This window comes from Canis lupus, chromosome 36, assembly GCF_011100685.1.
Source record: "Canis lupus familiaris isolate Mischka breed German Shepherd chromosome 36, alternate assembly UU_Cfam_GSD_1.0, whole genome shotgun sequence".
Classification (NCBI taxonomy): domain Eukaryota; kingdom Metazoa; phylum Chordata; class Mammalia; order Carnivora; family Canidae; genus Canis; species Canis lupus.
The window spans coordinates 21,400,898-21,425,687 of NC_049257.1; the positions used below are offsets into that span (position 1 = coordinate 21,400,898).

The 24,790-nt window shown below is 39.4% G+C and overlaps 1 protein-coding gene across 1 annotated transcript in view; it reads right to left on the reverse strand.

Moving 5' to 3' along the window:
* NFE2L2 (nuclear factor, erythroid 2 like 2) overlaps positions 1-17,699 on the reverse strand; it is a 97,732-nt gene extending 80,033 nt beyond the window's left edge. Inside the window, exon 1 of the mRNA XM_038584946.1 lies at positions 17,675-17,699. The gene's annotated coding sequence lies outside the window, so the exon portion shown is untranslated. The remainder of the gene's footprint in view (positions 1-17,674) is intronic.
* Positions 17,700-24,790: the final 7,091 nt, after the last annotated feature.

Below are 24,790 nucleotides of genomic sequence, written 5' to 3' on the forward strand. Positions count from 1 at the left end.
TGGGTATCTTCACTTTATAAAAACTTATCAAGCTGTACCTGATGGTGATTTGAACATTTTTCCATATGTATGTTATACTTCAATGAAAAGTGATTTTAAAATACCCCAACCAGGGGCGCCTGGGTGGCTCATTCGGTTAAGTGCCCGCCTTCGGCTCACATCATGATCCCAGGGTCCTTGGATTGAAACTCACATCAGGCTCCCTGCTCAGTGGGGAGTCTGCTTCTCCCTCTCCCTCTTCCTCTGTGTGCTCTCTCTTTCTCTCAAATAAATAAATAAAAACAACACAAAAAATAAACAACCCCCCCCAAAACAACTATAATTCATAGATTTTCTTCCTAATAGGATTCAGTATACAATTTAGATTTTGCCAATCAGATATAACAACGTGAGATGGGAAGGTAAAAGCAAGAGGGAGGCTATATTTTCTCTGCCTGTTAGTTTTCTCTGTTACTTTTTGGTTAGCATGCTACATTGGATGTGATTTTCAATGGCCAGATTTTCTGTGCCTCTGCAGTGCCACCAATTCCATGGGTGAGAAATGGCTGTGATGCCAGCTTTGGTCTCCATAGGTTCCTAATCTCTAGGTAGTTACTGTGTGCTGTGATTTGGAAGCCTAAGGGCTGTCCTCTAACCTCTGCTCTTCCAGAGGTTGTTCTGGAAACATCTAATTCCTTGTATTCAACACACAGAGTAGTGTTTGCACTGAACCCCAATTGATACATCAACTCATAACCCAACTGACAGGCAATGTAGCAGGGTCCAGTTTGGTTTTAAAGGTCTTTGAAAAAGGAAATTACCATTGGCAATCCTACCACCTAGGATCATCATTATCATAAGATCTGCTTTAGAGCTAACCTAAATCTATTCTGATGCACTGTAAAGACATTTACTTCACAGGATATACTGCTTTCTGCTGCCATCAAAAGTGATTCTTAAAGCATCCTTTGTCCTTTCTTCACAAGCTAAATAATGCTAGTTCTTTGAACTTTTCTTTGCATGTTCCACCCAGTTGTGGCTATGTAAATACAGTATTCATATAAGGACCGCCTATTCTGGTAGGATTAGTTGTCCCTTTCTTTTTCTAAAATTAAAGTACAATTTACATACATTAGTTTCAGGCATACAATGTAATGATTTGATATTTGTATATTTTGTGAAATGGTCACCACAATAACTCTAATTAACATCTGTTACCATACATAGTTTTTTTTCTTATAATGGGAGCTTCCAAGATTTACTCTCTTAGCAAATTTCAAATATGCAATATAATATCTTTAATAAATATTTTATTTATGAGTTTTATTTATGAGTTTCATGGGCTCAGATCTTACATTCTAGTCTTCAATCCATTTTGAGTTCATTTTTGTGCAGTGGTCCACTTTCATTCTTTTGCATATTGCTGTGCAGTTTTCCCAACACCATTTACTGAAGAAACTATTCTTCCTCTTCCCATTGTGTTTTCTTGGCTCCTTGTTGTGAATTAATTGACCATATATGTGTAAGTTTATTTCTAGGCTCTATTCTGTTCCATTGATTTATGTGTCTGTTTTTATGCTAATACAATACTGTTTTCATTGCTATAACTTTGTAATATAGTTTGAAATCAGGGGCATACTGTGTTCTGCTATATCAAGATTGCTTTAGCTATTCAGCTATTTTGTGGTTCCAAACAAATTGAAGAATTGTTTGGTCTATTTCTGTGAAAAATGCCATTGGAATTTTGACAGGGATTGCACTGAATCTGTAGATTGCTTTGGGTAATATGGACATTTTAACAACATTAATATTCTAATTTTGAGCATGGTATATCTTTCCATCTATTTGTGTCTTCTTAAATTTCTTTCATCAATGTCTTATAGTTTTCAGTGTACAAGTCTATCTTCTTGCTTAAATTTATTCCTAGTTATTTTACTCTTTTTGATGCAATTGTAATGAGATTATTAATTTCTCTATTACTTTGTTATTAGTGTACAGAAATGCAATGAATTTCTGTATATTGATTTTGTATCCTGAAACTTTACCAACTTCATTTATTAGCTCTAACAGTTTTTTTGGTGGCATCTTTAGGGTTTTCTATATATAGTACCATGTCATCTGCAAATAGTGGCAGTTTTACTCTTCCTTTCTAGTTTCGGCACCAGGGCTGCCCGAATTTTACAATTCTTAATTTTAAAATTCTTTGTGGGGATCCCTGGGTGGTTCAGCAGTTTGGCGCCTGCCTTCAGCCCAGTGCGTGATCCTGGAGTCCCGAAATCAAGTCCTGCATTGGGCTCCCTGCATGGAGGTTGCTTCCCCTCTGCCTGTGTCTCCGCCTCTCTCTCTCTCTCTCTCTCTCTCTCAATCTCTGTGTACTCATGAATAAATAAGTAAAATATTTTTTAAAAAAAGAATTTTTATCGGAACTGGGTGTTGAATTTTGTCAAATGCTTTTCTGCATCTATTGAAATGATTTTATGATTTCTCTCCTTCATCTTTTTAAAGTTTTTATTTAAATTCCAGTTAGTTAACAGAGTGTAAAATTGGTTTCAGGTGTACAATATAGTAATTCAACACTTCCATATAACACCCAGTGCTCATCATAACAAGTGATCCCCATCACATATTTAACTAATCACCCCATCCTCCTCACCTCTGGTAACCATCAGTTTTTCCCTGTGGTTAAGAGTTCCGTTTCTCGGGATCCCTGGGTGGTGCAGCGGTTTAGCGCCTGCCTTTGGCCCAGGGCGTGATCCTGGAGACCCGGGATCGAATCCCACGTCAGGCTCCCAGTGCATGGAGCCTGCTTCTCCTTCTGCCTGTGTCTCTGCCTCTCTCTCTCTCTGTGTGACTATCATAAATAAATAAAAATTTAAAAAAAAGTCTGTTTCTTATCTTTCATTTTTTAAATGTTATACATCATGTTGATTTATTTTTGGATGTTAAACCATCCTTGTATCCTGGAATAAATCCCACTTGTTCATGGTATATTTTAATGTATTGTTGAATTTAATTTGCTAATATTTTGTTGAGGATTTTTGCATTTACATCCATCAGGTATATTGACCTGTAATTTTCCTTTCTTATGAGATTCAGGAATGTAAGTCTCCCTGGCCATCTAAAGCCAGGCAACTAAGGGTGTCCCCTGGGTTGCAGCTGCAAAAATCAGGTCACCAGATGTAAAAGCCAAGGCATCAGATGTGTGTAGAAGCTCTCCTCTGGCAGATACTGATACTGGCACTGTGGAGCATAGCAGAGGGAGAGTGTGAAGATGGTGCTTACTGGTTGCAGCACGGCAGAGGAAAAAAATGCAAATATGGCACTCGCCAAAAAAGGGTGAAAAAAAGAAAAGGAAAAGGAAAAGGGAAAAAAAAGATAGCACTGGTTGGTTTTACTAAGGCCAGAGAGTGCAAGATGGTGCCCACCTATCTCTGACCACGGAGAGCATCTCAGCAAGTCCCTGTCCCTTAGACCTGTGCTTTAAAATTAGGAAATAAAAAAAATAAATAAATAAAAATAAAAAATATTAGGAAATAAGTCTCTTTCACATAAAGTCTGGTCCCTTTTCAAAGAGCTGTCCTGAGCAGATAAGCCTGCATGCATGCCCTTTAACAGATGTTCACTAGTTCACCGTGGATCCATGGGTTTCTTGGGCATGAGTCCCATTGGTCTTCAAAGCCAGGTGTTTTGGAGGCTCATCTCTCAGGAGCCAGTCTTAAAAGCTGGAGTGCCTTTTATGGAGTTTGAATGCTTTGCCCCTAAGGAAGATGCTGTGCATTTTAGTTGACTCCCAACTGTGGGTCACTATACTATACTAGGGGCGGGGGTTTATAGCAAGATTGTGTTTTAAGCCTTTCCTAATTCCCTTTGATGTGGTTTCCTTCTTGTTTGCCTGATGTGAAGGGCTTGCTCCACCAGTTTTTAGGTTTTTTTTTTTTCTTTCCCAGAGGAAATTTTTCCACATATAGCTGTAGATTTGGTGTGTCCATGGGAGGAGGTGAGTTCAGGATCTTTCTATGTTATCACCTTGAACTGGAACTAGCCGTCCCTTTCTTTTGGTTATACTCCAGGTTTACTCTTGCTTATCTGACCAAAGTCTTACACTGCTGACTCAAGTTTAGGTTATGGTCCAATAGATTTGTACAAGGTTGAAAAATAAAGCTTTCCAACCATAAGCAAGAGTTTTTGTCTGGCTTTCTGATAGAGAACAATATTTAATATAACAGCTTATAGATGAGAATCAGCAGTCTAAAGAAAAATTAGTTAATAGGCAAAGAGGGATTATTGAATTATGGATTCATACATTTAGATGGTGCCTTAAAAAATAGTCTATATATACTAGGAGATTGAAACTCAGATATGTATCCAGGCTTCTAGTCAATGCTTATACTCTGAACAGTCTTGCAACTCAGAGTGTGGTCCTCAGGTCAGCAGTATCAGCATCATCTGGTAGCTTGTTAAAAATGTAGAACTCAGGGGATCCCTGGGTGGTGCAGTGGTTTGGCGCCTGCCTTTGGCCCAGAGTGCGATCCTGGAGACCCAGGATCGAATCCCACATCGGGCTCCCGGTGCATGGAGCCTGCTTCTCCCTCTGCCTGTGTCTCTGCCCCTCTCTCTCTCTCTCTCTCTCTCTGTGTGACTATCATAAATAAATAAAGAAAAAAAAATGTGGAACTCAGACCTGAAGCTCCACCAAATCAGAATCAGCATTTTAACATGTGATTTGCATGTATATTAATACTTGAGAAGATATATAGGCAAAAGCACCACAGGTTTTTGTCCTATTATTTAAAATCTTGTGTAAATCATATTACATAGAAAACCTGATCTCTTTTGGGTAAGGCCTGTATTATTACAGGTCCTGGTCTAATACATTATTTGAATAGCTGGATTAAATAAAAAGAAAAACTCCAATGATCTCTGGGAAAAGAGGGCATCTATTTGAACTGTGCTTGTTTTTAATGTACCCATTCAGATTTTAATTTGCTAGAAAAATTAATAGCCTATTTGGTGGTAGCATGTCCTGTAAAAATAAGTGCAATAAAATGAAAGTATTTAAATGGATATTTAAACTATGCAGTCATCAGTGATTTAGTTTTCAATTACACAAAGGTAATTACACTAGAATCCACCTCATTCACCCTTCCGTGAGAAAATGCTGGAGTGTTGTAATAAGCTGATGCTTTCAGGCAAGGACTGATCTCCACTCCTTGTTGGCCAGGACCTGAATTCATTTACTTTAAACAGTTTAGGGTGTATGCTGGGAATATAAATGATTGAAACACTCTTTGTGACCCTTCTTACAAAGGAAGTCACATCACTATTAACGGGGCATGTGAGGCCACAGCCTTAGGCTCTCAGATTAGGAAGGGCTCACACAGCATGCAGATTTGGCCCAGGAGAGAAAGGCAGGACTGTGATAAAGGAGAGCTCCACCCCTGGGCCCTTCATCTAACAGTGGTTCTTAAAGTTCCATGTGTGGAGGAGCGTTTCTGGAGTGCTGTTATGTTCTGTTTCTTGATCTGGGAGCTGGTTACATGGGTGTGTTCAGTATATGAAAATTCACTGAGCTGTTCATTTATAATAAAAACACTTTTCTATGTGTCTGTTCTACTGCAATAAAAAATTATAAAGTATATAAAGTTAGAGTTGCATAAGACCAGCTCTTTGTCCTTTCTCCTATTCAGATGCAGGTGGTCTGTGTCCCTTACTTTGAGAAATGCTGCTCAGAGTAATCTAGGGGGCTACAATCAGGGAAAACTGATGAGCAAGCTTCATTAACCTGCCATACTTATGGAGGTGGACAAGTAGAACCAAACAGACAATAATGCATAATACAAGGTACACTATATTCTAGGTGCCATGTAAATACATTCTTCTGGTCCTCATCTTTGAGAGGATGGTATTATCTTCATTTTACAGATGAGGCAATGGCATCCATATAGGAGGCTGGACCAAAAGTCCATGGCAGATTTATCAGGACCAAAGTCTATCTTATACTCACTAGTGCCACTGCCAAGCAGCTTGAAGGAGCAAGTAAGTCATAAGGACAGTCTGAAAGAGGTGAGAGTGGACAGAGAAAGAACATAGGACTCTGCCGATGTAGCAGCTAGCATTAAGGGCAGTTTGCAAATAGGCACCTCTGATTATTTTAGAATATTCTGGCAAGTAGATGGCAGCTTCTTGGAGACAATGCCCTAAGGCCAAACTCAGGGGACCTCCAAGCACCTGGAGATCCTGGACCATAGCCCAAACTTGGTTGGATATCAGTATCACCTTGGGAACGTCTGAAACATACGATTCACTGGCTCTACCCTAAAGTTCCAGACTCAGTACCTTTGGGGTGAGGCCTGAAAACTCTTTAAAAACTACCCCAGAGGGCAGCCCGGGTGGCTCAGCAGTTTAGCGCCACCTTCAGCCCAGGGTGTGATCCTGGAGACCTGGGATCGAGTCCCACGTCAGATTCCCTGCATGGACCCTGCTTCTCCCTCTGCCTGTGTCTCTGCCTCTCTCTCTGTGTCTCTCATGAATAAATAAATAAAATCTTTAAATAAAAAAAAAAACCACCCCAGGAAATTCTGCTGATCAGCTGGGCTTGGGAACCAGACTGCAGTTATATTGACCACAAGAAAGAGTAAGACTTGGACTGACTTTAGTAGTAGTTCATCACTAGCCAATCAGAGGAAAGAAAAGAGAGCATATAGAGTGCCCTCAAACTGTAACTATAACCAGATGTTAGGCCAAGAAATAAAACAGATCATGGGCAGTCCGGGTGGCCTCAGCAGTTTAGCGCCACCTTCAGCCCAGGGTGTGGTCCTGGAGTCCCGGGATCGAGTCCCACATCAGGCTCCCTGTGTTGGAGCCTGCTTCTGCCTCTGCCTGTGTCTCTGCATCTCTCTCTCTCTCTGTATTTATTTATTAAATAAATAAATAAATAAATAAATAAATAAATAAATAAAATCTTAAAAAAAATAAAACAGATCAAAAGGAAAAGTATAAACTTTCATTTATAAAATAAGTCATGGGGATACAATGTACAGCATGGAGATTATAGTTAAAACTGTAAAATATATAAATAGCAAGGAAATTTAATATCTCAGATCTCAATATGAAATCCTTGGTCTAGGCTGTTTCTAACTTAGACGTTTGAGTATTTGAACATAGCAAAAATGGGCTTTGCAAAATTTAAGGAGACAGTATTGCAAAGGTAACAAGATCCAAGGGCACCCTCCACCCCCATCAACCTGAACTGGTTTATTCTAGATTTAAACTATGAACTTGAACAACCTAGACTTCCATTTGACCTCAGTGTTCAGTGGTAAAAGTACAGAGGTGATTATGTACAGTCAATAACTTCCCTATCTCATCTGTCAACTAGAATAAATAGCTAAAACTGATAAGTTGATAAAGTACTTTTTTTTTATTGGAGAGTTAATAACTTACTCTGAAGTAGACTTTAATTACTAGACCTTGCTAACAATTGACATATGAATTAATTGCCAAGTTTAATTCTTGCACAAGTTTAAAAGAGACTTTATAGCATTGAAACCTAGAGGAACTCTTTATGATATAAATGATAGAACACAATTCAATCCATTATTCATCAGTATAAATAGGAACAAAATACAGGGAACAATAAAATAAGCCTAGAATTAGAGCTAATTGGGTTTAAGAAAACCATTTTGATCCAAACATGTTCTTATCCCAAGCCCTTGTCTGAATTGAGGAAATAATCCTTGTTCTTCATGTATGAGATTAGAGGCCCATGTTTAATTTCTTCCACCATGTGAAAGTGAGGAAAGGGATCTTTGAGCCAAGAAATATACTCTGGCTCCAAACACTAGAGAGTTGATCAATCTCCACAATTTTTTTAAAAGATGTTATTTATTTATTCATGAGAGACACACAGAGAGAGGCAGAGACATAGACAGAGGAAGAAGCAGGCTCCCTTTAAAGAGCCTGATGTGGGACTCAATCCCAGGACCCTGGGATCATGACCTGAGCCAAAGGCAGACGCTCAACCACTGAGCTACCCAGGTGTCCCAATTTCCATGAATTTTGTAAAACATTAATATTACTCTCCTGGATAAAAGAAAAAAAAATGAGGACAAAAGGACAAATTACAACACATACCCAGAGATTAAGGAGATCCTTGTTGTGTTCTTAGTTTCACAGTTTATTCAGATTTCTGTTTTATATCTTGGTAAAATACCTCTAAAGAGGAAGAATGTTTTGGTTGCAAGTAGAATTTTCTAAATAGCTCTAGGGAAACAAAAACAATTTTTAAAGTAAGTTTTTAAAAAAGTAATCCCTACACCCAATATGGGGTTCAAACTTACAACCCAAGATTAAGAGTTGGATGCTCCACTGACAGAGCCAGCCAGGTGCCCCTAAAGTAGTCTCTAGTCTGAACTTCTTGATTTCAAAGAATCATACTGGGGCACCTGGGTGGCTCAATCAGTTAAGCATCCAGCTCGTGATTTTGGCTCAGGTCATGATCTCAGTGTCATGAGACTGAGCCCTGTGTCAGGCTCCACACTGGGCATAGAGCCAGCTTAAGATTCTCTCTCCCTTTTCTTCTGGCCTTCCCCACTCTCTAAAAAATATAAATAATAAATAAATAAAGAGTCATAGTAAACTGAGATATGACCTATTGCATATTCCTTTAGAAAAGAAATTATAGGGGCACCTGGGTGGCTCAGGTGGTTAAGCATCTGCCTTTGGCTCAGGTTATAATCTCGGGGTCCTGGGATTGAGCTCTGCACTGAGATCCCTGCTCAGTGGGAACTCTGCTTCTCCCTTTCCCTCCTCCCCTTCCCCTTGTTTGTGCATGCTCTCTCCCCTTCTTTTCTCTCTCTCTCAAATAAAGGAATAAAATCTTTAAAAAAGAGAAAAGAAATTATAGATATCAGAAAAGGAGTACTTTAAAAATTCATAATCCTCACACTTATGATCAATTGATTTTTGACAAGGATTTCAAGATAATCCAAAGGGGAAAGAATAGTCTTTTCAATAAACGGTTTGGGATAATGAATATTATATGCAAAAAGATAAAGTTGGACTTTTACCTCACACCAAATATGAAAATTATCTCAAAATGGAGCAAAGACCCAAATGTAGGATCTAAAACTCTAAAACTTTGGAAAAAACATAGGGATAAATCTTTGTGACTTTAATCAGTGGTTGGTTAGATATGACACCTAAAGCACAAGCAACAAAAGAAAACAGACAAATTTGACTTCATCAAAATTAACAACTTCTGTGTTTCAAAGAACATGAGCAAGAAATGTACAGGATGGGAGAAAATACTCACAAATCATATATTGACATAAGAGTTGCATCTAGGATACACTAAGAATTCTTACAACTCAGTAGTGAGAAGACAACCCAAATTAAAAATGGACAAAAGATCAAAATAGATATGTCTCTAAAGGAGATATACAGATGGTAAGCAAGCTCATGAAATGATGCACAATATCATTAGCCTTCAGTAAAATGGCAATAGAAATAACAGTGAGATACTACTTCATAGCCACTAAGATGACTAGCATAAAAAAGACAGGTAATAATAAGTGTTGATGAGGAAGTACAGAGATTGGAACCTTCATACATTGCTAGTGGGAAAGTAAAATGATGCAGCCTTATAGGAAAACAGTTTGGCAGTTTCTCAAAAGGCTAAACACTGAGTTGCCATATGATCCAGCAATTCCCTTTTTAGGTATATAGCCCAACACAAATGAAAACATATGTCCGTATGAAACTCATATACAAATGTTCACAGCAGCATTATTCATGACATCTAAAAAGTGGAAACAGCCCAAATTCCATCAACTGATGAATGGATAAATAAAATGTGTTATATCCACACAATGGAATATTATTTGACAAAAAAGTAAGTACTGATCCAATGGATAAACCTTGAAAACATTAGGCTAAGTGAAAGAAGCCAGTCATAAAGGACCACATTTTATAAAATTCCATTTATATTTAAGGTCCAGAATTGGCAACTTTGTAGAGATAGGAAATAGATTAGTTGTTGCCTAGGGCTGGGGCAAAGGGTCTTAAACTAAGAGTGACTCCTAATGAATACAGGGTTTCATTTGGGTGTGATAAACATGTCCTAAAATTGACTGTGGTGATGACTGCACATACCTGGGAATATGCTAAAAATGTTCATTGATTCTTTTTGAAAATTTATCTTAAATACGGACATTAGTAAAACAGGGAAAAATACTCTACCAAATGACAATCAAATGATATAAAAACTGAAGAAAGTGCTTAGGGTACCAAAACTTTTTAGAAATTCAAATAGGATCTTTATTTTTTTACTGTCTGGGATACATTTTGGACCGAACTATTATGTCAAATAAACCTAGAATAATAATTTTGACAAGCTATTCTTCACAGCATGTAAGTAATGCATTATAGGAGCCAGGACTGCCCCTAAAATTTGTGAAACCAAGGGTAAGAATACAAATTGATGTCCATATTCCATATGTATATGTAAAAGCTATAAATACAATATGTTCTATTTTCCTAACTTGATAACTTTGTCTTAATGACCTGAAGGCCAAGTTTGAATGTGTAATTTTCAGGCACCTTTTTGTTCTGCATGAGGACATGGAGGCATGGGGAGAGCTGAAGCTACGCCCTCTCTCTCCCCATTCCTGGCTCTGACTGAGAAAGAACTGTCAGGCATGTGGACACCCCAGCCCACACACCCACAATCTGTGCATATCCCCAAGGCTCTCCTTGGCCGCTTTCAGTCTAGGGAGTGCATATACTGGTGGCATGGTCTGCCCTTGGGAGGATGGGACTGAAGAAATGTAGGCAGGCCTTGGAAGTGGACTTGAGGCACTGAGGCCAGAAATTTTGAGGTGCTCCAGGTTATCCAGACTGTGTAGTAGGGATCAATGTGGATTCTGGTCCCAGTTTCCTCACTCTGTGGTGAGGGGCTCAGCCAGGGAGTATCAGAGCAGGGCCTCCTAAAAGTTGAAAGGCAGTATCAGCAGGAGTTCCACACTGTGGAATGTGATAATTGGTCTAAGACACGGAATCCTGTCACATACCTCAGGTCTGCTTTAGCAGGAGGAAGGAAGCCAGATCAAGCTTGTCCAGACAGGGAAGATGGATCATGCCTCACTCACCCTGGAGGGTTCACAGAAGCTTATCGATTCTTGGCAAAGTGAAACAGCCCAACCTGGGGGAGTCTGCCCAGATTTGAATGCCAGTTTAGTTAATGATTTAAAGGGGGCATTCACCTTTTCATTTTATGGAGAAAATGTCTGGAATATTCTGGTGTTATTTTTATAAGGGCCACTGAACTCTGTTTGTCCTCCTCCTTGTTATGATTCTTGCTCTCTCACCCATCAATGTAATCAGAGTGCCAAGGACCCATCAGCCCTTGCTTGCCTTCTTCTCAGTCTGTTATTGGTGTTGATTTCAGCAATGATCCTGATAGACACCCTCAGCCCCTTGATCCTTCATTCATTCCTGTCTTCCTAATCCCTACCCAGAATGAAATCCACCACGTACTTTTTGTTTCCACTCCCAAACAGAAGATAGTGCTGGAGAGAATTCAGAAATCTGATCCAAGCTTTGTCAGGTGACTGGTCCCAGATAAGCCCTCACGACTAAGGGTGATTCTTTGAATTTTCAGTCAGTTAAGGTAGGTGCCCGTCTCTGACATTCTCCACTTCTCTTTTTCTAAATCTTTCCTACTTTCCCCAAGTCCCAGTCCCACCTCTTGCATATCACTTTTCCATTTTGCTTAACGTAAGAAATTAAAATTCTACAACATAAGCCTCCTCTTTGTTTCTTTTCTCCTTCCTTCCTTCCTTCCTTCCTTCCTTCCTTCCTTCCTTCCTTCCTTCCTTCCTTCCTTCCTCCTCCCTCCCTCCCTCCCTCCCTTCCCTTCTTTTGCAGTCATCAAAACCTGGCCTGCACCCTGTATTCCTCTCTTTCTTTCCTTTTCTACCCCAATCCAATCCATAACCACATCCTATTGGCCTTCCCTCCTATACATCTCCTAAACCTACCCTCTCCTCTTAACTTTGTCATTTTCTTAATTCAGGCCTTCATCATCTCTGCCTGGCCTCATTCAATTGTTTCCCAAATGGCATTCACTGATACTATCCTCATCCGTCTCCACCTCATCCTCTATTGTCCTCACAGAGGGAGATTTCCTTAGAAAAGGAAGTAGAGGCTGAATTGGGGATGACAGAGCAGGGAGGAAGGCAGAGTCAAAAGAGAGGGAGATCCAACATCTGGAAATCAAAGAGAGTAGAGGGGAGAACAGAAATGCCTGCTATTTAAACTCTCTCTGTCTCTTCATAAATTCTTCAATCAAATCTGCTGCTTTTGGGGGGCTGATTTACTCTTAGAGAAATACAATAAAGTACTGAGTCCTGCTTTAAGATGAAAGGCAGTGCAAATGAAGCCAGCTACTATATGGTTTGCATGTTCAATTTATTCTTCACTCATTCATTTACTTATTTAACAAATATTTATTGAGCACCTACCACGTATCAGGTACATGCTAGGTATTAGAGGGTGTGCAGTGATCAAGACAGAAACAATCTTGCCTTGAAAGCATTTATAGTCTAGCCAGAAAGCAAATAAATAAAACAAATTAAAATATGATAAACAATATGACCTGAGAAAGTTATAAGAGTACATAGAAGGGACACATCAAAGTTAGGGGTGAGAAGAAGGTCAAGGAGGACTTCCTGGGCAGCTGGCATTTAACCTGAGACCAGAGGAATGTGCAGGAATTAACCAGGCATAGGGAAAAGTTGGAGAAAATCTTCTAGAAATGTAAGAAAGTCCAGAGGCAAGAGAGAGCATGATGAGCCCATGGAACTGAAAGAGAGAAAATTGTGAGAAACGAGTTGGAAGAGGTAAACTGGGAACAAATCTTAACTTGTAAGTCAAGTTTAAAAGTTTAGATTTTATCCTAAAGGCAATGGGAAGGTACAGACAGGATTTTAGCAGGTGAATGCCCTGATCAGATTTGATTTTGAAAGAACATGTGATAGGATAATATGTGAAGTATTAATGGAATGTACTCTCTTCACTCATCTCCTTGGGCTCTGGGCTGCCAACCTGTGGACCCTGACACCAAATCAACATGCAAACACACACACAAACACAAACACATACACAGATACCACCCCCCACTCTTATTAGTAGAGTAGAAAGTACATTAGTTATTGTGGAGATAATCTGATGCTGAGACAGACCCAGACTCTACATTATATAAATGAAATACAAAGGGCTCTGCTTTTTTTTTTTTTTTTTAAGATTTATTTATTTATTCATGAGAGACACAAAGAGAAAGAGAGGCAAAAACACAGGCAGAGGGAGAAGCAGGCTCTATGCAGGGAGCCCGACATGGGACTCAATCACAGGTCTCCAGGATCATGTCCCTGGGCTGAAGGCGGTGCTAAACCACTGAGCCACCCAGGCTGCTTGGGCTCTGCTCTTTAACTCAGAGATTAAACTGAAATTAAGAGAGATTAAATAATAAATTTTTCTATTGTTTGAAATTAATGTAATTCCACACATGTGAATTAATGAGATTAAACAATTTACACATATGTAAATATGAGCTGATTTTTTTCCTGTCTGTCCTATGAGTGGAGAAGAAATAACCTGATATGGAAGTGGATGTACTAGATAAAAGGAAGAGATATTTCTATACTGTTTGCTGGGGTTGTGGGGAATATCATGGCCCTTCTGCAAGATGAAGGTACATGGGACTTACATGTACACCCAGCCAGCTCATCACTGCCCATCAGAGCCAGCAGGGTCAAAAACCTATAGGGCACACCGGGCCTTGCCAGTACTGACAGAGTAGACAAGAATGGCATTAGCAGCTCATGCCAGCATTCAGACCACCCAGATAAGACTACATGAATAGCTTGCACCCATCACAACACACAGTCAAACATAGACCTCCATCCTCTCTCCACCAAGCAGTCAGGGATGATACACAAATTTCTGGCTGCATTAGTGAGTCCAAGGGTAGTACTTACCACTCACAGGAGAAATTTAGGAAGAGGTACATGTTTGAAGAGGAAATGAATTCACTTTTAAGGCCTACAGGTAGAGCTGGCTAAAAGATAGCTGTCTGGGTCTGAAGCTCCAGAGAAAGGTCTCGGCTAGAGAGATATCTGGGAGCATGTAGGTGGTATCATAGATGCCCAGGGGAGAGAAAATATCAAAAAAGGAGGACATGTCAAGTGTCAAAGAGAGAACTGATAGGTGTCCCTTGAGTGTAGCTACAGGGAGATCACTGGTTATCTTGGAGAATGCAGATTGGGAGAGTGAATGGAAAGGGAGGAAGTTGAAACAGTGAGTGGAGATAACTATTCCAAGAAGTTTAGCTGGCGAGGAGTGAGCAGGCTATCGATAGAGGGGGAATGGAGCTTTTTTTAACCCTAGGAGGAAGGAACTAATAGAGTGGAAGAGGCTAAATATATAGATAAGAGTGAGAATAACTGCAAGTAAGGGGAATGAGAGGTCAAGAGGAGATGGGACTCAGAGCATGGGCCAAGATATGGGCCTTAGATGAGGAAGGGAACATCTTTATAAAGAGGTGAGACTGAGGAAAGAGGCAAGGTAGGGAAAGATGCAAGTTGATAGGCTAGCACGGAAAACTAAGACTACTCACATCTCCCAACTTCTATTTCACCCCCTTGATAAGTGGAAAATAAAACCACCTCCAGAGAATAGTAAAGAAGGCAAGCATGGAGGTTTGGAAAGAAAGGGGAATTCTTGAAATATCTGGTGACTCAGAAATAAAGAGCAAGCAGGTTAGGGGAATATGGTAGGATTGCAGGCAGTACTGAAGTCCCACTTGAGGTTGCTGAGCCTGAATTTAGGGCAGCCCAATCTGGGTGACCATGTAGTTTTCTCCAGCAGTGTCCAGCAGCCCAAGAAAAGGAATAGCCATGGAAAACAACTAGATTCAAGTTTCGTCAGGCAGATGAAACAACAGAATAATGGAGCAAAGGAGTTGAGGCCACATGTCAGAGGCTAACATTATAAAGCATGGATTTTTTTCCAGTAAAGAAGGAAAAGGAGATAGAAAATGGATAACAAATAAGGAGAAAAAGGAAAATAGAGTTTCTAATAAGTTTGGAAAACCAATAGAGTAAAAATAACCACAGGAAAAGAACTAGAGGAATAGAAAGTCATGAGTTCAGAGGTGCTGTGGTTTCTTGATGACCAAGTTTGGAGTGGCCATGGGATTGGATGATTGAAACAGAATAGAGAAGGAAACCAGAGATGGAATCAAGGAACTGAGAGAGATCAAGTATGTCTCATGGACATAACAAATGTGCCAGATTGTTGGCAGCACTTGGAATAAAAAGGGATACTGGGGTTCATTGCTAATATCTCTAATAAATAAAGGACATGGCTAGCAGTCAGTGGATGACAGCTGGGGTAGAGAGTGTGACCTGATGGCTATGTAGTCTGGGTCTCAGAGGGCAGAGAACTGAGATGCATGGAAATGACAGTGTTTGACAGAATAAACCTGACCCAATAGGCTCCACTTACAAGGGCTACAGGGAAAGTAGTGTGCTTGCAAGGAAAGCCTTGTTAGGGCTTGAAAGCTAAAGAATGTCCAATGAAGAGGCTGGGAGTCTTCGTTGATGATAGTGTGGGATTCCTGAGGTCACAGAGAAAAAGTTTAAGAGGAAAGGGGGTAGTTGGAAGCTGAATCAAGGATGAGGACGAGAGTTCATAGAGTATATACCCCCTTGAAAGGACTTCCCTTTGAGGCACACATCAAGAATATCAAGGGTCTCACGGATAGCAGGTTTGGCAGCTGCACAGCTGTCACAGAGTTAATGGGTCAGGGCTCTCAGGATTCAGCTTTGTCCTGGGTATGTGACATCTCTGAGTCCTGGGTCTCAGAGTAGTCTGGGTCTTGGCTCCAGGAAAAGTTCCAGAGTGGAGGGCTGCTGGCCTACAGCTCTGGATGGTGTGTGATGGTGTGGCCCTTGAGATGCATGCAGACCAGTGGCTGGGTGATACTCAGTATCTCAACTTCACTCCCTCATATTCTACATTATCTCAATGCCTCTCGGTCTAGTCATTTTAGGACTCAGTTTTGTCTCCAAGCTAGAGCTGAGGAGGAAAGCATTCAGTAACTGTAGAGCACCAGGAGTTGTTTTCAGAAAGGCAGATTTCCTGACTTATCATAGAGTTAACTCGTGACAACCCAAGGAATATTAAAAGGCACTCCTTCAAGGAAAGATGTGATGTTTAGGGTAATGTCCTGGTACATTTGCTTTCATTAAGGAGGAGGAGGAGGAGGAGAAAGAGGAGGAGGAGGAGGAGGAGGAGGAGGAGGAGGAGGAAGAGGAGGAGGAGGAGGAGGAGGAGAAGAGAAAGAAGAGGAGAGAATTTAAAAAAGACTCTGATATGCTGCAAATTGATTTTTTCTTAAATATGAATGACAATCCACTTGGCCTCAGGTTGGTTTATTTATGTACTATAGTTATGTTCACTCTCCATGGTGAGGTTTTTGTTGTAGTTTGCTTAAAAGGCACTGGTCACATTTTAGCTTCTGTTCAGTTCATTACGCATGAACAGTCTAGTGTTCTTTAGAGTACTCTTGAACTCTTGAAATGACAAACGTTGAAGGGGCACTTTCCTTATGTTCTCCTTGTCAGCAGATTTTGTTATGAACATCTTGCTGGTAGACCCCATTGTTAAAAAGAGAAACAACAGGCCCAAAATGGAGTCATTTATGCTAAGCCTATGTCACCACACCGATACTTAATACCTAACTTAATTGCAGTTTCAGCCTCTCCCAGGAATGTAACCTTGAATCAGTCAGGCTGAAATTTCCTGGTTAGTGGTAGTGAGGCAATCTGCCTGATAGGTTCCTGCCATCCCCTGAAGAAAGATGAGGTAATGTGCTTTTCCTTATCCCTGCTCCTACAAAAGCCTTCCATTTTGTACAGCTCCTCAGAGTTCCTCTCTATTTGCTTAGATGGGATGCTCCCTGATTCATGAATTGTTGAGTAAAGCTAACCTGATTTTTATTTTTATTATTTTATTTTATTTTATTTTATTTTACTTTATTTTTATTTTTTGTTAACCTGATTTTTAAATCTACTCAGCTGAATGTTGTTTTTTTAACACCACGAGGAATAATGTTTTTTTTTTAAAAACTTTAGTGGGGCTTTGATGTAAAGTATAAAGGTCTTCTGTCTAAGTCTGCTCCACTCCTTTTCTTTGCATTATTAATTCAACCATAAGTTGCATGCTTTTCAGGAAGTGTGACCTTCTTACTAACTTCTTGAGCTTCAGCGTAGCATCTGGTGACATAGAGATCATTTTACAGCGGGTTCAAAGCATCGGTTGACAAAGAGTCAGTAAATAGCATTGTTTATATCTTAAAGGAATCCAATACTCACAGCAACCCAGGCAGTTTGGAGTTTGGCTGTATCAGATCCCCAGTGTCATGATGCAAATGATCATGTTTATATGACGTTCTGCGAAGCTACGCAGGCTCACTGATGATACTACCCTTAAGATACAGAAAACAGCTAGCGTGGAAAAGAGGCTAAGTGGTCAGTTTCCTCATTCATTGATATCAGTTTGTCATTAATTCTTTACATTCCCACATGATTGATTCAATGTATTTGAGAAAGGTGTAAGATACCTTACATCATACCTTAGGTTCTGCTTTTTTTTTTTAGAAGATGGGTGAGTTGAGAGTAGGCAGGCGATAGCTGTTTGCTGCTGTTGAAGTCGGTTGGCGCCAAGCTTTTCTGGCATTCTTTCATCTGTGCTGCCATCTAGAGAGGAGAATTAGAAACACACAAAGGTAAACTGGAAGTTCCAAAATGGAGTTATGGGAAAATGGATTCTGTAAATTAACTGGTAGAAGCTGTACGAAACATCAGTGAGCTTTGGGGGTGGTAATCTTATGGTTCTTCCCTCTCTCTCTGTCCCTCCCACATACAAAACAGGACTTGGAGATCTGTTTATTGTTTTTTATGACAACATTCCAGTCATTGCTGGGGAACTGTTTCCTGGATTCAAATGGACTTCTTACATAAGTAAAATTCAATTGTGTTAATTTTCTGGTACCTCCAGACTGGTATCCCTAGTTAAAATATTGCTGAAAATGCTCATATTCTCAGTCCTGCAGGATTTGGAGATGAAATGCCAGGATATGTGTGTGTGTGTGTGTGAATTAACAAGATAAAAAGGTCCTGTGAACACAGTGAGACAGTTTCCTGAAGTCAGTATGTTCCACAGAAACTACTAGTTCTGCTTACAGGTGAAATGTTGGTCAAATAAATTCGGGGGAATGCTAGGTAAACAATTTTAAACACTTTTCTTTATTGAAGGCAGAACTTCTGATAGTTTTTAATTTACCAGCATACACTGAACTTTCGAGAGAGAAAATGCTAGGCAAAATCTCCCAAACTTATTTGACCTTGAAGCCCTGGGCTTTTCATAGAACTGGTTGTGTGTGGAACAAACTTCAGGAAATATTACAACAGGGAAAGGAAGTTGGCCTGCTGCATGCATACCATGCGCAAATATACCAGTTCTCCCCTGATCTATCTTCCTCCTTCTGTGTCTAAATATTTTTGAAGCTTTGCTTTGGTTTGAGTAGAGATTGTGGGAATTTAACTATTTTTTTCCTAGCAGAAATTTTATAGGAGTAGGACTTGTTTGATAATTGTTACTTCCAGGTAAAACAAAGTAAGTTTACCTATAACTTTGGCCAGATTTTCTCTTGCAGCTTTTATGTCAAATAACATAAAATAAGATATGGTCTTCTTAGCCACATTTAGAGTGCTCTAACCCTATGCAAGGTGTAGAGAAAAGGGAAAGCTGAGTAAAATATGATTCCTGCCTTTGTCAAACTATTACATAGATGGAGTGATAAAGTTAGATACAACTTACTAAAAGATTCCTTATAAATAAGGTCTTACCAGATTTATTCATCAAGACTGAAATAACAGGGCTTTGTTTCCCCCATGGAAGAAAATAGCCTTAAAGATATACTGTTGTAGCAGCATCCATTGTTTGAGGATTTTGCTTTATTGTTATTTTTAAAAATTAAAATGTCAGTGACCATGAGAATATTCCTGTATTAATTCTGAAAAATGACATTCTTGGTGAAACTAAGTGAGCAATATTAATGCTTCTCTTTCAATAATTTTTCTGCACTTTTGGAAAGGAAATAAATAATTCAGGCATTTGACTTAAGAAGTAATGTCTCTGTTTAGGTATTAAAAAGTATAATAATAAATTATTATCTCTCACAAGGGACACATATTACTTTCATTTTCTAGAAGCAAGTAGTGTTCAGAAAAGAGAATCAGTTTGTCTAATGGCTTGTAAATTTGGGGGTTGAGTCCTGTTTGCCCTAAATCCTATGGACCCTTAGAGTGGGGCAGATAATTTTAGAAAACGTTTATATACCCTCTGATTTCTGTAACCTAAAAATATAACTTGCCAAACTGGAGTGGAAAAAAGTTTTCCTGGGAGGTAGAGAATTATACACATACATATACGACACTATATGAGAGCGGAAACCTTGGAACCATGTCTGTCCTCTTTACCATACTAAACCCAGTGCTTAGTACCGGCTTGGCATGCAGGTCCTCAGTAAAGATTTGCTCAATGAAGTACACACAAATGATAATGTTTGGGATTGGGTGATGGGCATGCATGAACACCTTCAATGTTTTGTCATGTTTTGCAAAAGAATTCATGGTTATGAATCTGTAAAGTCTTCTCTTTTCATGAAATGGTCTGAACGTGGTCAAGGGCAGTATCCACATTTGCAAATGTATTTTCCAATCAAATCTCAATAATTAATTAATCACATTGTAAGTCAGTTTGTGTATGACTAAGAACTTTTCCCTGCATAGTTGTTTGGTCATTCTCTAACAAATTCAGTCCCTGAATTAGTAGGCTTGAAAGAAAACTAGATTTGAAGGCAAAGATGAAATATTTTTTATACTTGTATTCTTAGTGCCCTGCTACATAATAGGTGTATAAGGTGTATACATAATAGGTGTATAAGCACATGTTGAAAAGAGGAAGAAAGCAAGCAAGCAGAGGACTGGTGGTGGGAGAGGGGATGTTGAAGAGAAAGAAAAATGAGAATTTGGAATCTTGGATTTTAGCCTTGGGTCAGCCATGTAAACTTGGGCCACTAATTTCTCCTTTTTGTTCCTCAGTTCGCTTATCTGGAAGCTACAATGTTGACCTAGTTGATCACTAAAGGCCCCTCCAGATTCTTTCTTAGTATAAACTTATTCTGTGTCCACTAGGGGGTACTGTAGTACTAGTGCAGTGGCCACTGTCTTCCAATTTATACAATTCTGATAATTTTTTTCCTGGAATTTATTCCCCTGAGAAACATTCCTGACTTTTAACTTTCAAGTTCAAATTTATACTACAAAGTATACTATGTAATTCAGTAATAGAAGCAGGATAAACCTGAGAAGAATTTAGCTTAATGATTCATTCAGCTCAGTAGGGAAATTAGAATCCTTGAGAGATTTGTGTAGTAAAATAATGAGAGGTTAAGATTTTGGTTAGGCCAAAAGAAGGGCCTTAAAACTCTTAAAGGAAAATAAATGGAACAAATTCTAGCCACCCTAACAAAAAAGGGGTAAACTTAAGAAGTATGCCAAATCTAAGTGAAGATAGCTATAACTACCCAGGAGTTAAAAGAAGGCTTAAGGAAAATAGAGATATACCATGTTCTTGGATAAGAAAAGAAGATTCAACATTGTAAAAATTTAAATTATTCTTCAAATATATTCATAAATATAATACAATTCCAATCAAAATTCCAATGGGATATTCTTGGAAACATGATAAAAGAGTTCTGAAATTTATTGAGATATATTCCACCGAGAAGAGTCCAGAAAAATGCTTTTAACCTTTTGAGGGGGGAGGGTTGAGCTATCAGATGTTAAAAAATATTATGCAATGGCTGTAATTAAAACAGTGTCATAGTGACAACAAAATAAACAGACCAATAAAACAGAATAGCAAGTCCAGAGATAAACCCAAGTATGGTGGCCTGGCTGTGTGTGCGTGCACATGGGCACACACATGTGTTGGCTACCTAATATCCCAGTGCTTTTTCTAGGATGGAAACTGAAAAAAGGGCAGATCATCACTCTTCTAGACAGCAAGGGCATCAGTATGTAGCTAAGGTTTGTCCAGTGGGATTCTGACACTGAATCCAGAAGGAGTGATACAAAGGTAGAGGGGCTAGCAAGTTATTTACAGAGATGGTAGTGACTCTAATCCAGGAGAAGAGAATGTCTGGTGATGGGAGTGCCATTGAAAACACTCTGCAGGGATCCCTGGGTGGCGCAGCGGTTTGGCGCCTGCCTTTGGCCCAGGGCACGATCCTGGAGACCTGGGATTGAATCCCACGTCGGGCTCCCGGTGCATGGAGCCTGCACCCTCTGCCTGTGTTGTGTCTCTGCCTCTCTCTCTGTGATGACTATCATAAATAAATAAAATTAAAAAAAAAAAAAAAGAAAACACTCTGCTTAGCCTCTTCCTATAACAGCTCTTGCCCAAATCCTGGCAACCTTCTAACCAGACTGTTCCTACAGAGGTTCTTGGCTAAGTTTTCTGTTGTCAGCCTCTTTTGTCTCATATCCATTTTCTGAGCCTGGTTTTTAACTTTCTCATAGATTTTGTGAGCCCTTGGTATCCTTCCAGCAAATTCCAGTCTGTTTAAGCTACCTAGAGTTGATTATTAATGCTTGCAACCATAAATCCAGACTTATACAGAAACTGGTAATGGGGAGTTGATTACAAACAACACTCTTAATGAAATGACGAGACTAGTTATCCAGACTCATTATGTTTGAAGATAATAAAAACCCAATTAATATTCAGAGATAGGATGTTGGAAGCCCATAGCTTGTTATAGTTAAAGAAATTAATGCCTGTGAACATCAGGAATGAGGTGGGCATTGAAGACAAGATCATGGAGGACTTAACTGTTGTTACCACAGAACAGCATGAAGTATATGAGGAATTCAAGATCTGTATGCTGAGGTTAGCTCTTTCCCTTGAAGAGATTAACACATGGAAATCTCTAGATTCTCATTTTAAAATATGAACTGAAACCCAAATTGTGAATTTGTTAAAAGAAACTCTTATTGCCTACTTATGCCCTACTCTTTACTCTGCATATTTCCAGATCTTTAATTAGAGTTAAATTCTGGTGTGCTTCAAGAGGCCAATTACAAAGTGAAATTCAGGAGGAGATGACTCAAGCACCAAAAGAACTGAAGAGTTTTTGCTAATTAATCTGTGGAATGTGAGTTAGAATAGATTTTAAGAATGCTAGATGAAGAAGAGGAGGATACAATTGTAGCCTCGGCTGATTTACAAATAGGGCTCACAAGAGATTCTGGATTAACTGTTCCAGCTTGAGAAGCTGGGGATAATTCTGTTTGTTCTGCTAAAGGTTGACTGAAATCTGGACATAATGGTGGCTCATGTAAAATGAAGTTGAGATGCAAATTTCTTCAAGAAAATGTAAAAGAACAAATTAAAAAGTTTCAATAGACAGGAATGATGGAGTAGATTTATCATTTCTGACCCAACCACTCACCTCAACTGTGGCTTTCAAAAAGGTCCAGAAGCCATTCTTCACAAAGGCCTTTAGAAAAAAAAAAAAAAACCTATATAGGGAGGTCAGCATTATTGAAAGGGCTTTGAAAAATGTTCTTTGTAGACCAGGGATGATGGTGAAAAAGGCTGGAGTTGAATTTGGCTTACAGAGTTATATGGGGATGGGAGGGCCCAGACTGCCTGAGTCCAGGTAGCAGCATTTAATATTGGCATGTGGTTAACTTGAAAGGTAGTAGGGTAACTGTAAAAATCAGAATGATGTGTCCCATAGGCTCTCTGAGGTGACTAGCTGGTCATGGAGTCCCTAAGACCAAAGCATATGGGCAGCCCACTAACATTCTACTTGATTTATATACCTATAAACAAAAACTTTCAGGTCTAGAAAAGGAAGGCATTATCCGATTTCCTGGTATAAATCAGTTCTTGGACCTAGTTTTAAAAAAATCTGGGTACTCTCGAAAGGGCTGACATGAATCTTCCTTCTGCCATGCAAAGGGACACGTGGCCATTTATTATGGTAATTGCAAATGATAAGGCAGAAATAGTTTGCTTTCATATAGTACAGATAATAGTATAATTTCACTTCTTGTCACAAGATTAGATCACCTTTGAGGCTGGGGCACAGTTAAGCAGAAAGCTTGCTTATTTGGTTCTTAACGGATATCACATTGATTCACTAGATTCTTAACACTAGGCAGATTGGGGGCAAAAGAGTAAAAGTATTATACATCTTTGAAATCTTTAAAATAGAGGATCCCTGGGTGACTCAGTGGTTTAGCACCACCTTTGGCTCAGGGCGTGATCCTGGACACCTAGGATTGAGTCCCGCATTGGGCTCCTTGCATGGAGCCTGCTTCTTCCCCTGCCTGTGTCTCTGCCTCTCTCTGTCTCTCATGAATGAATAAATAAAATCTTAAAAAAAAGAAACCTTTAAAATACACGTAAAACCTAGAGAGTGGAAAAATTTCAAGGGTCTAATGGTATCCAGAATATGTATGGTTTTGATTCTAAAGTGAGGGATAAAGTGTTACACCTGAGCCCTTTACCAATATGAAGAGATTTGCCAATTTTTAAAGGCTTGCTACTGGGTCCCAGTGTAACAAGTAACTTTGGGACATCAAGTGATTGTAAGATCAATTGGTCATCATAATCTAGGTGTTATCTGAGACTCCTAGTCCAAGTTGAAAAGGTAAATCTAGTACCAGGCTTGGACAAGTTTTGAAGGCAGGTAAATTTAATGAGCAAGTTGCCTATATTCTCTTGTCATTTACTCATGTCAGATTGCTGTCCCTTACATATATGGCTTCATGGGGGTATTTACTATGACCAATGAGATGGGGGAAAACTAACACCCTGGTTTACAAGTGTTTCTTACTGGCTTGAAGGGGATTGCTCTAGCATTTACAGTTCACTCAGAGACCAAAGGGACAAAGGAAAGGATAATCCTCACAATGGGCAGAACTTGAACTAATAATATATTTCACTGTTCAATTTTCCTGAAATCAGCAGTGGCTAATAATTATTTGGCAACCTGACCAGTAGCTTGGAAGGGGTAAGACTGGTGACAAGGAAGTTTGAGCAAAAGGACCTTTAAGAATGGGCCAGGAGATGTGACTATGATTTCCTATACTGTTGAAAAGAGAAGTAGAGATGATCAAATTCCCTGGTTATAATATTCAAAATTTTAATTAGCTTTGGAGCTTATACTGAAGATTAATATTTAAAACAAACTTGATCCGGCAGTAGTTGAATGTGGTGGGGTGAGTCTGAGTGTGCATGGCAAAAATCTCACCTAATTCCTCCTCACTCCTCCCTTATAATCCTTTAGGCTTCTCAGAGTACAGTTTGAAAGGTGCTAATCTAGTCCATCCTCCTTTCAGAGATGAGAAAATTTCCAAAGAATTGACTTGACCTGTCTCAGGCCATTCGTTAGTGGCATAGCCAGGATGAAACTTAAGTCGGCCTCTCAAGTTAGTGCCCACTCCAGAATAGCATATAACTTCTGTAATTGGGAATAAGTCCCACTTAATGGCAACTCCACCCTTCCCTGTTATCTAATTCGTATCTTGTCACCACAGAAAAACACCGTTATTTTCCATTCTTCAAAACATGGAAAATAGAATGGGAGTAGTAGAGATTAGAATAAAAA